Genomic DNA, 13,614 nt, shown 5'->3' on the forward strand with positions numbered 1-13,614 from the left:
CCAGTAAGGGTCGAGCTGTTCTGGCCTTTCTGGGCTGATGACGGGGCCACACCCAGGGTGCTCCGACAGCAGGTGACACAGTGCTGGCAGCAGGGGACACAGTGCTGGCAGCAGGTGACACAGTGCTGGCAGCAGGGGACACTGTGCTGGCACAGGGCTGGTGCAGGAGGCTTGACTCCCACGAGATGGCAGCACGGGCACATGAAATTATCCGCTCTGCGCAGAACCTAAAAGGTACTTGGAATTTCCATGCAATAAATCCGGGAACGTCTTGGGTTAGGGGCTACTAGGAGAACTCCACTGATACTTTGTAGAATCTTTGTCACAACTTTACTTTTCAGGCAGTCTTACTGACAAGAGCAATGTTTTGTTAGTGAACGTGTGTGAAAAAATAGGAATTTTTACCTAAAGCACTATTTATTTGTTGCTCTACTAAATATAAAATCTACTGTGACATCACACTGATTTTTAAAACCACATAGACAACTTTCAAGGTATGCAAGTGTAATAGGAGATCTAGAATCTGATGGGTTTATGGGAAAAACTCTAACAACAGGTTAATTTCTCAGATATTCATTTCATTCTGAGTTATGAAAAGAAATGAAGCAATAGAGAAACAGCAAATAAAATATCTGAACAAAATTGTCTCTAATTAGAATGTTTGTTCAAATTTCCCATGAGACAGGTTTTGGAGCTAGTACTAGCAGTGAGAGTATTGAGGTCAAAGGTCAATGAAGTTGGTCCCACCAGGGTTAAATCCTATAACTTCTATTGTTTTAGGAGAAAATTCATAGATAAGCAAGCTATAATATCTAAGAGACTTAAAAATAATATACTTGTGTTGCAAACAGCAGAGCTTTAACCACAAATTTCTGCTTGAAACTTTAACTTCCATTTGGGCTATACCAGACCATTTGGATAATCTCAGGGGCTCTCTTCGAAGCTGAAAGATTCTGTGATTCTGAGTCAAACCCTTTTTCGTCTACTTTTTTTTTTTTTTTTTTTACTTCACATCCACTTTTGATGATCTCAATGTAATCTATTGCCTTGCTCACATCCGTGGTCTTACCTCATCAGAATTAAAGTTTTCAGCTGGGAAATGAAGCTGGCCATGCTGATACAAACACAGTGCTGTAGCCAGTGCTCTGTTAGGTGTCTCCATGACCCACACAGAAATGATGTGACCGTGTGTGTCAATGTGTGCCCAGCTGTGCTAACCTGGATGAGGGAGAGGCCCTTTCCTAACACCAGCAGTGAATCAGCCACACCAGTACCTCTAACCAGTCACACCAGCACCATAACCTGGTTGTGTTCCACTGAGAACAGGAATTCACAAATCCATTTTCCTCTCTCATTGAACAGTTAAAAGAATTGAAGAAGTCACACATTTAAGTGCCATGAGAAGGATGTAGGTACTTTTCTGAATCCATAGTGAAACCCATGACTGCATTTCCTGTGTTGTCAGCATTAAGTGATAACCTTTTAAATTCTGGTTTCTTGAGGATATGTGAGAAGGCTGCAGTTTGCTTTCCATACATATTGACTATCAATTGCCATTAGATCCAAACCTTTGGTTTTCTCAGTAACTGAAAACACATGTTGTGGTACTGACTTCCCCTCAGGTTCTTGGGTTTCTTTGACAGAGACTGCCTGAATATGAGGTAGTGTGGAAAGATGCTGATGTTTCTTTTGACACAAGTTTGCTCCTGTCTTCTACATGAGCCACACAAAATCAGAGTGAGTGAGGAATAGCAAGGCAGAACCAGGATACTGGTTCAGTAATCAGTCCTGGCTGCTGAGTGATGCTGGAAACAAAGGAAATCTTTTGTGATGACACTCACAGCAAAGGCACAGCCCTGCAGAAACAGCTGTAGCCAACTGTTACATGAAGCCTGCAGCTTTTGGCCCTGTCTCTCCAGCTGTCTCCCCTAATGCTTAATTTGCTGTCAATTGTCTGGAAAGGAAAAAGCTATTACAAATATTCTTGCCTCATTGATCCTTGAAAGAACATAGTCAAAGTCATTCCCTCATCCCTAAAAAAATATTTCCTCCTGACTTTTAGTGGTTACCTGGTTAAAACCTTGATCTCCTTTTCCAACATAAACATCAGCACAAAATCACAATATACAGTATATTAATTCAGGACACCATGGAAGTATGAATAAACTTTAATCTCTGAGCAGGTTACATGCCACGGTTAAAAACTTCAGGCACTCAATTCTTTCAGTAAAGTGCCCAATATTCCTTGCACTCTCAAATCAGTCTTCTGGGAGATTGAGTGCCTCCTACATGTGAGCCAGTCCAGCTACAGGCAATATATCTCTCTCTTCCACCTGGGGATAAGCACAAATTAAAAATGCATCACAGGAAAAATGCATCTTATTTGCCTCCATTCAGAGGATGACATTTTCTGTAATCCAATATCATCCCCCCAAATAATTGAATTTTGGCTTGACCTAGGCTTTTCTTTTTGAGGTGTGCTGTGATATGTGGGGAGCATCAGTGACATCAGAGACTAACTGGATGCCCAAAGCACATATTTGTTGGGCACATTTAAGAAAGATTATAGCAAAATATTTCATAAATAAAGCGGGAGGATAAAGTGGAAGCACATAAATTATTACAAGTCATAAAAAGACAGGTAAAATTAACAGTGTGAGTACATAAAATATCTAGTTCTGTAACATCTGGAAGGATGTTAATTTTACAGAAGCGTGGCCTGGCTATAATTTTATATTTGTTACTGGACATTTATTCATGGGTATTCTTTCTTTGGCAATGAGGATATGACTTGGGGGAGCAAGTGATCTGAGTATGAAAACCAGAAATCTTCAGGGCCAGAGGAAGCACAGCTGAAGAAATAATCTACCTTCCACTATATAGAAACAGCTAATAGATCAGTATTCACCATCTCTTGTACTTATATTATCCATATAGAATATTTACAGACAGATGGGTGGAAGCAAGTTATCCAAACTAAAAATGTAGTCAGTGTTAACACTATTACTGGAATAATAGAATAAGAAATGTATGGATGTAAATTATCAGTGTTAAACATATTTGCCCCAGAAGTAGGGAAGATCTCTCTTGCTTTTTGATTTGGTACCTTTAGAGTTCTGGTGTGATGTCTTTTCATCCTGCCTAAGGCATCCTTCCTGATGTCTGGGGAACTCACCATGGGCCATAGCAGTTGTACAATGGAGAGATTCAGATCTCTCAAACTTGGGATGTCAAAATGAAGAAGGCAAGCCTGGAGGTCACCTGGTCTCTTCTTCTGCCCCAAGACTGGATCAGAGATGTCTCTGCCCATCCTGCCAGGAGCCTACTCTTGACGATCTCCAGCCTTTCCGTGTGGCATTCCATGTCCTGCAGCCCTGAGGGCATCGGTGGCCCCAGTGGTCCTGCCTAGGCTCCCTTGGAGCAGCCCCCATGTCTGCCCTTGGGCCAGGAACTTTTATTTCAGCCCAGCCCAGGGCCGTCAGTCCCTGCCCCAGCAGTGCTGCAGGATGCCAGGCTCAGGCCTTGCTTGGCCTTGTGCCTTCCTGATCCCAGCCTGCTGGCTGGCTCCTGCCTCGGCCTTGGACACGCTGCATGGACAGAGCTTGCCAGCTAATGCTGCCATGAGCTGCCTGCCCTGGCCTGCCCTGATTTCTTGCTAGGGGCAGTGCATGGGCCCTGCGTGGGGTCTCTGCCCTGCCAGCTGGGGAACTGGATGTGGCTCCTGGAATGCACCACTGAGAGAGCAGGTGGCCCTTGTGCGCTCAGAGTTACCATCCTCCTGAGCAATCTCTTGCAATGCTTCACTGGGAAAAGTTTGTCCTGCTCCTGTCTTAAATCTTCCCTGATGGATTTGGACCTACTGTTTTATTTTATATTCTTCAGGAACTTGGAGAGCATCACTTCTCTTTCTTCTTTGCGGTAGTGTTTTAAAGATTTGAAGGTAATTACTGTGTCACCATTGGTACTCCATTTTCTGTGTTAAACATCCTGAAATTGCTCAATCCTGCCTCTGTGTTGTGTTTCATAAAACTTAAGTAACTCTCATCTGAAAACGTCAGCTGATACACATCTTTCTGGAAATATAATGCCCAAAATGGGACAAAACACTTCAGCTGAGACCTTAGCAATGCTTAGAATAACAGGAGGATTACATCATCTGTCTATAAATATTACCCCTGTTTATATTTCCCTGTATGTTTTCTCATTGCAACAGCACAGTGTTGTAAACTAATGCTGAACTTGAATTTCATGACAGTCCTCAAAACTTTCTGCAACAGCATAAGAAATCCAGTCATTCTTTATGTTGTGTATATTGCTGCTGAATTCTGACTTGCTGCAGAATGTTGCAGGTTACAAACCTGGTCATTAAATGTACACATCTTGCTTATGTAATTTCTATCTCTATATTATTGAGTAGTGTTTTTGTAGGTTTGATAAATTCCCTGCTGTATTAAAAAAAAAAAAAAAAAAAAAAAAGGCACCAGACTTCTCTGCCTGTGAAAATTGAGAGCTTTGATTATCTTTGTAGGAAATCAGGTAAGACCTGGGCCAGACAGCACCATCCCTTTAAAATGGAGCCTCAGCTGGGCCCAATACAATTGATGTAAATCCATACAAGTCCCTGTTAATCAACCTGAGCTTACCTGAGCTAGGAAGGTGACCTGTATTCTTGGTTTAGCCACTGGGAGCTTTCTGAAACCGAGCTTATCAGAGCTCCAAATATTTTTTACTCCTTTTGGGCCTTAACCTCAAGCATTTGAAATGATTAGGGAACTTACTATTTATTTAATAGCAGGCTTGTGATTATTTCCTTTATAAACCACATAGTAGTGTTGAAAATGTATCATTATCTGCTTCTTGAAACAATAAAGAAATTACTGAAAATAAGTATGTGTTAAATATGTCTGCTTAGCACTGGGACTCCATCAAAGGATGCAAGTAATGGCTTGAAGGCAAAGTGTTGTCTTCACCTTAAATTATTCAGTAGAATTAAAAAGCATTAAATCATTGATATCATCAGCATCTTCACCTTAATTATCTTCTCTGAGAAAACAATTATTGAAGTAAAATAGACCTTAGTCATAGAAAAGCATTTATTGTCTAAGCACAGGTTCTCCTAACCTGTTTTATGGGATGGGAATTATCCTTCATGTTTTTTCATCCAGCTCTGTCTGGACTTTACCTGGAAAGTCTGGTTTTGCTCTTCAATATTTCAGTATATTTCAGCTAAATCTCTCAAGGAATCATTTTTACTCCTGCTTGTGGAACAGCCATGCAAATCCTTCAGTGATATCCTGCTCATCATATTTCCTGAAATATTTGGGCAAATAATTAAAACATCTTTTTCAGGATCTGTGTCGTATCTCTTTCATGTGAAAAAACAAAATTAAAAAGTAAAAATCACTGCCTGCTATTTTGCCTAGACTGGTAATGAAAGTGACTGGAGATCTTTTCATATCTTTTGACTCTTTGTTGTCTTATGAGAAATTAATTCTGTGGTCTCACTCTGTTTGCTAGTGAATATGTTAGCATAATTTGTGACTCCCACGGCAGAGAAGGCTGAAAAAGATTTGAAAACAGTTTTTCCTTTTCTAATATAAATTATTGTGGATTGTCCCTGTGGGACACGCCTGGCTTGAGCCAGGGAAGCTTGAACTGCTGTGTCTGTGCTTCTCCATGTGGTGAGACATGAAGGAGCCATGTATGAGAACTTCTTAAAGCTGCATTCTCTGTCCTTCTCCAACAGCCTCAGCTGCCAATATTGACTTTAAACTCACGTTTTTCAATGGTTGTTGTATCCTTGTGATGGTTGTTGTAGCCTTGTGAGCTCTGTGTGCTTTGCCTCAGCTGAACCAGGGTCTCCTCAGGGCTGAATTAGGCTAAGGTGACCCAATACACAAGATGACCTGACCTCCAGAGACTGTCCTAAACTTTGAGAAAAAATTGCATTTCTTTCCCCCCATATCTGGCTTCTATAAAGATGTTGGATTTTCTCCCTTTCCTTCGCTTTGATTTCCAGGGCTTATGACTTATTCACAGCTTCATTTTCAGTTTAACTCTCAGAGATGAAACTGATGGCCTTGGCCTTGATGTCTGTGTCAGAACACATAAAGAGGCTTTCTGACTTGCACTAAGTTGTTTCTGTGCTCAGTGTCTCCCACTGGATTCTTCACTTTCACTCATAACACTAATCCCCAGTCTGAGTCCAGTAGTTGTCATCTCCCTTAGTTTATTTCCTATTTATTTTACCTTGTACCAAAAATGTCAGCTCTTGAGTTGTGGTGGGCCTGCTGTCACAGGGTTCAGTGCTGGTGTCTCGCTTCCTGTCCCACATGATCTCTTGCAGAGAGGAGGGTCACCTGTGCTCTCGTGTTGTGAGCTTAGTGGGCACTTCAGGTATGGGATAGACACAGATCTGGTTTATTGTTTGGGTTGTGTTTCTGCACATGAACCAAAGGATTGTGAATGAAAACAAAAAAACTATTTACAGTCTTGAAATTTATTAATCGACTTCTGCTGTTCAATGGGATTAAGAGTGAAATGAATGGAGGAAAAAAGATGTTGTAATAATCTCCCATGTGATTACTAATAGGCAAAATAGGACTTTGAAAGTATTAGCTCAAAACCAGTAAAACCAAAAAAAACCTCTTCTGGAGGTGAACCTTAAATAACTTCCAGCAGAAGTTGGCAATCCTTGTTTATGTGACTTTAGTCTACAAATGAAATATAAATAGTTATTTTATTTCTACATAAAAGGTCTTTCTCTCTCCTGGATGCTTTTGTCTAAAATTTTATTTATGGATATCTTTAAAGATCAGAAAATGCTGGGGAGTTAGTTTACTGCTTGTGGAAGGGAAACTCTTCCTCCAAGCAGTTCTTTTTCTTCCACAGATGCAGAAAGCTAAATAGTGTTGGTAAATTGTCGCTCACCAAAGCATGAAGTGGATATTGGGGTTTGCCAGCTGAAGTCAGTGCTGAGCTGGTTGCAGGCTTGCAGAGGATTCTTGATGCAGTTCTCATGCTCAGTTATGTGTTTCCCTATGTAACTGTTTCAAGTTGTGAATAGGCTTCATGTGTCCCAGAGAGATTTGTTACTAACTAATTAGCACTAATAATATTACTTTCTCTTTCTTGTTGATGTCAGAGCTGGCTTTTGTACTTAAAAATTGTGGGAAGAGGATGGGCATCTTAATTACTGAGGGCTGGATCATGCTGCCTTGTAGGAAACTCTGTGGGAGGAATACAAAAGAAAGCAAGATTTCTCCATCAAAAAAGAAGCAGTAGAAGGCCAACTTCTTCTTCCCCTGCACAGAAGATATGAGGAACATTAGCTCCAACACTTGTAAACAATCTGCAAGAGACACTGGCATCAGCAGCAGTTGGACTTCATGCTCTTCAGGTTGGCAAAACTGCTTAAAGAAAAGGGCACAGGAGCTTGGTATAAATAAAAACCAGAGCACTGCTTTCATCTCTTTTATTGACTCCCCATAGCACCTGGGAAATGAACAGCTATCTCTGGGCTTCCTCACCTTCAGGATTCACAGAAACCATTTAAGAATCTTCTGAAAATATTCACCCTGACTTCAGATACATAATTACTTAAATCTAGAGATACTTCTTCTTTAAAAAAAAAATTACCGCTATCTAAACTGGCTTTAACAGGCAGGTAAAATTCAAATCATATCTTGTGTGTTGTACTCGGTCAGAATATAATGACAAAAGCATCATGTTTAATTCTGTTTCTCCTTTAAAATATTTTGTGCAAGTGCAACAGAATGTGGGCACAGTAACTTTCTCATGTGGATTACTAAGAGCAGAAGTAAATCTAGTGGAGAATGAATGAAATCAATCAGAGAAACTGCAAATATAGATACTTACTCCTTGAGAAACCTAAATTAAGCAATTTTTGGGGGGGATTGATTAAATAATAGGTGATTTTTGTTGTGATTCATATTTAAATGCTATTACTCTTTGCCATAAATTCTTACTATGCACAAGAAGTTCATACACCTTGTTTAATAGGAATGTATTTAATTAATCTCAAAAGAAAGATGAATTCTTGGTTTAGCACAGCCTGGGTAATTTCGTAATAAAAACAAAATATAATAATCTTATCCTTAAACTTAATCTTATCCTTAAGTGAGTGGATCCAGAGAGAGCTGTGTGGTGAGCACGTCACCACTGATGGAAGCAACTCACAGGAGATTGCTGTGGATGTGCACACTGTGACTGTGAGGAAAACTCTGCCTGCACTCCTTCCTCCCTCAGCTTGCTCCTAGTGGTTCCTCCTTCTTTAGTCTGTGTTTTGATAAAGAAGGTGAGCAGAGAAGAGAGGCTGAGCAGTCCTTCATGGGCTGGAACAGCAGGATCATTTGACAAACACAAAAATAAAGGCCAGCAGCCCAGTCAGTGCAGGCGAGGCTGTGTTTGCATCTGGGCTTTTGGAAAGAATGGAATCTGTGAGAGATATGGAAGGACAGTGAAGAGGAGCGTGCTGGTTTTGTATCACCACATCCTTAAGTAGAGGGGAGATGTGAATGTTTATAGTTTCCCTATTTGTTTGCCATAGCCAAGGGAAACACCAGCCTTGCACACCAGCCTTGCATATATTGTCTGCTCTGGGACCGTAGCAGGGTGCAGTACGTATGCAGGTGGAAGGGTTTGAATGCTGAGTACATTTTGAAACTCAAATATTCGTATTCTCATGTCAAGGATGCATCTTTCATCAAGCCTGGGAGGTCAAAATCAATTATTTACTGTAAGTTCCTTGTTTGATCTTGGTTTTTTGATATCCAATCTGACAATCCAAGGACAGCAAAATTAAATAGGGTATCTCTTTCAGGCAGCAAATTTTTCATTCCCTAATTCTCTGGTAAAGGTGGGATGACACAGAAATGGCATGTGGCCATGGCTGAAGCAAACTGTGCTGTCACTCATCCTAAATGACCCCTAAGCCTTTCCTGCCACCTGCTGCTCTGACACTTGGCAGGAAAAGAAAAAGGACAGTTATGACCTGGCTCCTGGATTTTCTTAGTTCATGGCCCCTAGGCTTGCATAGTGGCAGAGGAAGCCTGTTCATCACAGTTCATTTGGATCCAAACAGTCATTCCTTCACTCTGGTTCTCCTGTAAACTCCATGCTTCAAAGAGAAGCAGAAATGAAAGCAGCCAGGGCAGTTTTCTCTCTCTTCTCTCTATGCCCCAGCCAGCACCCAGCAGAGAAGTTTCTACACTGCAGCAGCAGGGAGGGAACGCTGGCTTGTCCAGCCTTGGATGTACCATGCAGCTGCTTCTGTGCTTGCTGGAGAAGAGGCAGAAGAGTTATTGTGGGATGGGCTGCCAGCTACAGCAATAACAACTGATCCCATTAAAGCCTCTACGATTTCAATTCTTCATCAAACACGTTTTTCTTGAGTCAAATTGGCACCAGAGGAACTATAGGCCATCAGCAGGTGAAGGCACGGCACCTCTGTCATGCTGGTGTGTAAACATGTTTGCTTATGGGCCTTGGCTTTGAAAGTTTGGAATCAAAGAATGCAGGGTCTCAAGGACAGGGAGGAAGGAGATTCATTGAACAAGCTGTGAGTAAAAGATGACACTCATACAAGTTCTGTGAATCCACCTCACACTTGCAACCTCTTCCTGCCCTTCGATCTCTCCTTTCTTCTGTTGTCTGTGGATTTCTCACTCCCCACATCTGTATCCCTCTGCATCAGGGAGGAGACTGCAGTGTCCTACTACATCTGTCCATATGTTTCCAGGGACAGAAAAGACCCATGTTTATGCTGTGTGACAAAGGCCACTGGCAAATGTTTCATTCCTGACTGTTCTCTTATTGTGCATCTTGGTCAGTCCCCTGCCCACCACCAGAAACCCACCAGTTTGGATAAACATCTCCTGTTTTGGTCTATTTTAACCAGTCTTTTTTGGCTTTGCTAATGTAAAGAGACCGGAGAGTTGCAAAAAGCAGTACATGATGAAAGATGGAGGTGCTGTGTACATTTGTACATAATTTTAGCTAATATCTAAATTAGCAAAGGATTCAAAGCATCTGAATTTTGCTTTGACTTTTAGTTCCTTTGGTCCTTTACCACATAACTGGAACTCTCTTAATACTGCATCAGTATACTGTAAAGTTGAAAGCCCAACTCCATTTTAATAGAATCCATACTGAAAATAAGAAAATAAGATTAAAGATGAAGTTTTTGACTTCTGGGCTTTATCAGTCTCTAAGAAAAAAAAATACATTTTCAGCTGGAGAGAAGAGGAACTGGGCAGCCAGAGCTCATAGATGAAGTAAGATGAAAGCAGCTGAGAAAGAAGAGGAGGTGAATGAGGCAAAAAAGCATGGAAGAGGTATGAAAGGGTCAGGTGGCTTACATGGAAAGCAAAAAGAGGATCAAAGGGTAGGAAGCCAAATGGCAGAAGAAAGAATTATTATTTTCAACAAGAATAGAGGAGTCTTGATGGTGCACAGTTGGAAGGGAAACTGAAAGGTACTAAACCAAAAAATTATAGTAAGACAGAACTTGTGGGGGAAACAGCAGAGAAAAGCAAATAAAAGTGGCTGCTAAATGAAGAAGCATTCAGTCATTTGTATCGAGGGATGGTGGCATAAGAACAGTAATAGCCTCAGCTGTTCAGGGAGAGGGGTTGGAAATCCTTTTGCCGTGGTGCAAAGAGAAATGTATTCTCCATATTATATTCAGCTGAGGCACTTGAGCAAGCTGGTGGAGGCAATTAGCACATCTGATTGGTGCAGCATTCTTTGGATACTGGTCTGCTAGGCCTCGTTTGGGCTAACACATGATACTTACAGACATTTCTTTCAAAGCATTAAGTTACAAATCAAGAAACTAATGAGAAGCTCATGATAAAATATGATCCTGCTTTAAAGGACAAGTCTGGAGGCAGAGGCTGAATAATGATCTTCATGTGGGAATGGACTGACCTTCAGGAAGGTTATCAGGTGGGAATTGGAGAAAATAAGAGTGCCTTTTCTCATTTTCTGGCTCTAGTTTTTTCTGTGTCAGCTTTTGTTGCAGTCTGTGTAGGTGGTGGAGAGATTTGAGCTCTTTATCATTGGAGCCTGCAGAGGAATCCATAATTTACTTAAATTCTCTATAGATTATTCTGAAAATGATGCAGCAAAAACACTTGCTATGAATATGTTTTCTTTTGCTTACAACGTTTTTTCCTATTATATTTTTTAGAGTTATTTTTCCATTCTCTACTATGTGACAATCTTTTGTGAGGGTTTTATCCTCATATTGTGTTAACAAATGATCAAGATTTTTAGCACCTCTTCTGGATTTGGGTTGAGCCAAAAACACAGTAAAGCAACATAGAGTTATTCTCCCTCAAATTTCTATGATGGAAAAAACACAGAAAAGTCAGGCACTGACATAGTGTTTTACCTGGAGGTGGAGTAAAGAAAGAGGGTGTCAAGAGAGAAAATGTATGGTTTTAAAAACCTCTTTTCACTAAATCATAATTACTGGTGAGATTCCAGCCTGTTTTCAGTGAACTGAATAACAATATTAACATCTGCAGTTTTAGTGACACTAATGTAAATCTCAGAACACCTCCACTTCACGCTCTCTCCTCACAGTGTTGTGTCCACTAACAAGGGAAGTACGTCAGGGATGATACATCAGCAGAGAATATCCTGAAATCAAATAACAATCAAATGGGAGGAATTGATGTGCGTGTGCAGGAGGTGTTATCCCCTTCCAGTGATAATTCTAACAATTTTTACCTGATGGGCATCTCAACAGATTGGCTTTTAATCTGTAGAAGACTTGTACATGCATGTATGTGTGTAGCACAAAGGAAGTCAATGAGAACAATATCACAGACCCTAAGAACTGAATTGGTTATTTAGTGTCACAAAAATAATAAGCAGACAAAATACTTAATGGATATACATTAGCAGGCTGAAAAAAAAAGTCCATTGCCTTGGAAAGAACCTGTTAACTTTCTCCTTTTGACACCTTTTTGTGCTTACTTCCAGTTTCATGGACCTGCCTTTAATCATGAAGTCATCTGTGTGGATGCATTAATGAACAAGAGTTCTGAAATGGGTCCTGATTAAACAGCATTGGGGTAGAAACGGTGCATGGAATTTGTCTCATTTTGTAGTGAGCTGTTGCTGCTGTAGCAGCTCTCTCTAGCGTGTTGATGTAGGTGTGTGGCAAGTGAGGCTGAGCATGAGACAGCCAAGGCTCCTCGACACCTTCTGCGTGGGAGGGAGCAGGAGCTGGGGAGTTTGAGCAAGGCCCAAATGGAAGTGCAGGAGCAATCTGGGATTCAATCCTGCTGCATCAATGACTCCTGTGGTGCTGCCATCCTGCAATCAGGGCCTGTGACCTTACTCCACAGGTCTGTGTACTTGCATGACAGTTTGCAAATAGGATGTGGTGTTTTCAGCTCCCTGCTTCACAGTGTGTTTTTCTGAAGCTTAGGTGTCTCTACTGCCCCACATTTGCCCAGTGTGATTCTTTCTTGCTCAGTTTCAAAACTCTATGGTTTTTAGAGTAGACAGAATTTACTTGCCCTTCCATGCTGAGGGAGTAGAGATGTTCTGGGACAGTGCGGAGGACAAGTGGGGTTAAAGTGCCACTTTGTCTATTTCCCAAATTATCAATTCAGTAAATGTAATTTTAAATTAACAAATTAGACTGACATTGTTCCTACGATGCTATTTTAATATAAGTAAGGTTCAGAGAGGCCCTGGAGCTTTTCTTTGATAAATAAGAAGACATGCAATATGACTGCAAACTTTTTGGTGAAAATAAAATAAAACCTTGCCTTTTATGATCTTGGAGAGTACTGTAATCAAAGTACCGATTTGGGAAACTGTCATAAATCCTGTAAGTTCAGAAAGCCTATCTCCTTCCTTTGCCTAAACAAGATGAACTCAAATAAGGTTATTTTTAAAGTTTTGTCTTATACCTAAATTGCAATTCCTTGTAACAAAGGTCAGGGCTTGGAATGAGGCACAGGGGGAAAGGTAGACCAGAGTGGTGTCTGGGTGCCACAGGTTGCTGTAGGGCCAGTGGGAGATGGAGGCAGTGCTGGGAGAGGAGCCCTGGGGGTAACAGCACAGAGAAAAACCACCTTGGTGGCCTTCAGTGCTAACAAGGGAAGAGGAGGGAGTCTAATACTGCCTTAATTAACAGACAGCTCTTGCTGTATAGCAGTTGGCTAATCAGGAAGGCTGCTAAATCACAGCTTTACTGTAGAGAAAGCTGGTGTGTTTGAACACACAGTGAAACTAGAGAATCGTGTAATCGTGTTGTTACAAAGCTGTACTTCTCTTGTCTGCCCTGTGTTATTTGTCAGTTTTCTGTTTTGGATCATTGGAAAATGAGAGCCTGATTTCTCTTCTGGCCCTGGAAAGGCAATCAAACATTCCTGCCTACAGACCCTTTGTGTGAGTCCATCCCCAGGGGTCTGGGATGGGCTCCTCCCATCACCTACGGGCACTGGCAAAGGAGCAGTGTCTTCTACTTTTCCTGTGAAGCAGCTGTTGCTGTACAAATAACAACATAATGACCATGGGAGGAAATGACTTGGCAGTGAAAGTTGGAAAGAAACTGCTGTTGATTAGTTT

This window comes from Prinia subflava, chromosome 6, assembly GCF_021018805.1.
Source record: "Prinia subflava isolate CZ2003 ecotype Zambia chromosome 6, Cam_Psub_1.2, whole genome shotgun sequence".
NCBI lineage: Eukaryota > Metazoa > Chordata > Aves > Passeriformes > Cisticolidae > Prinia > Prinia subflava.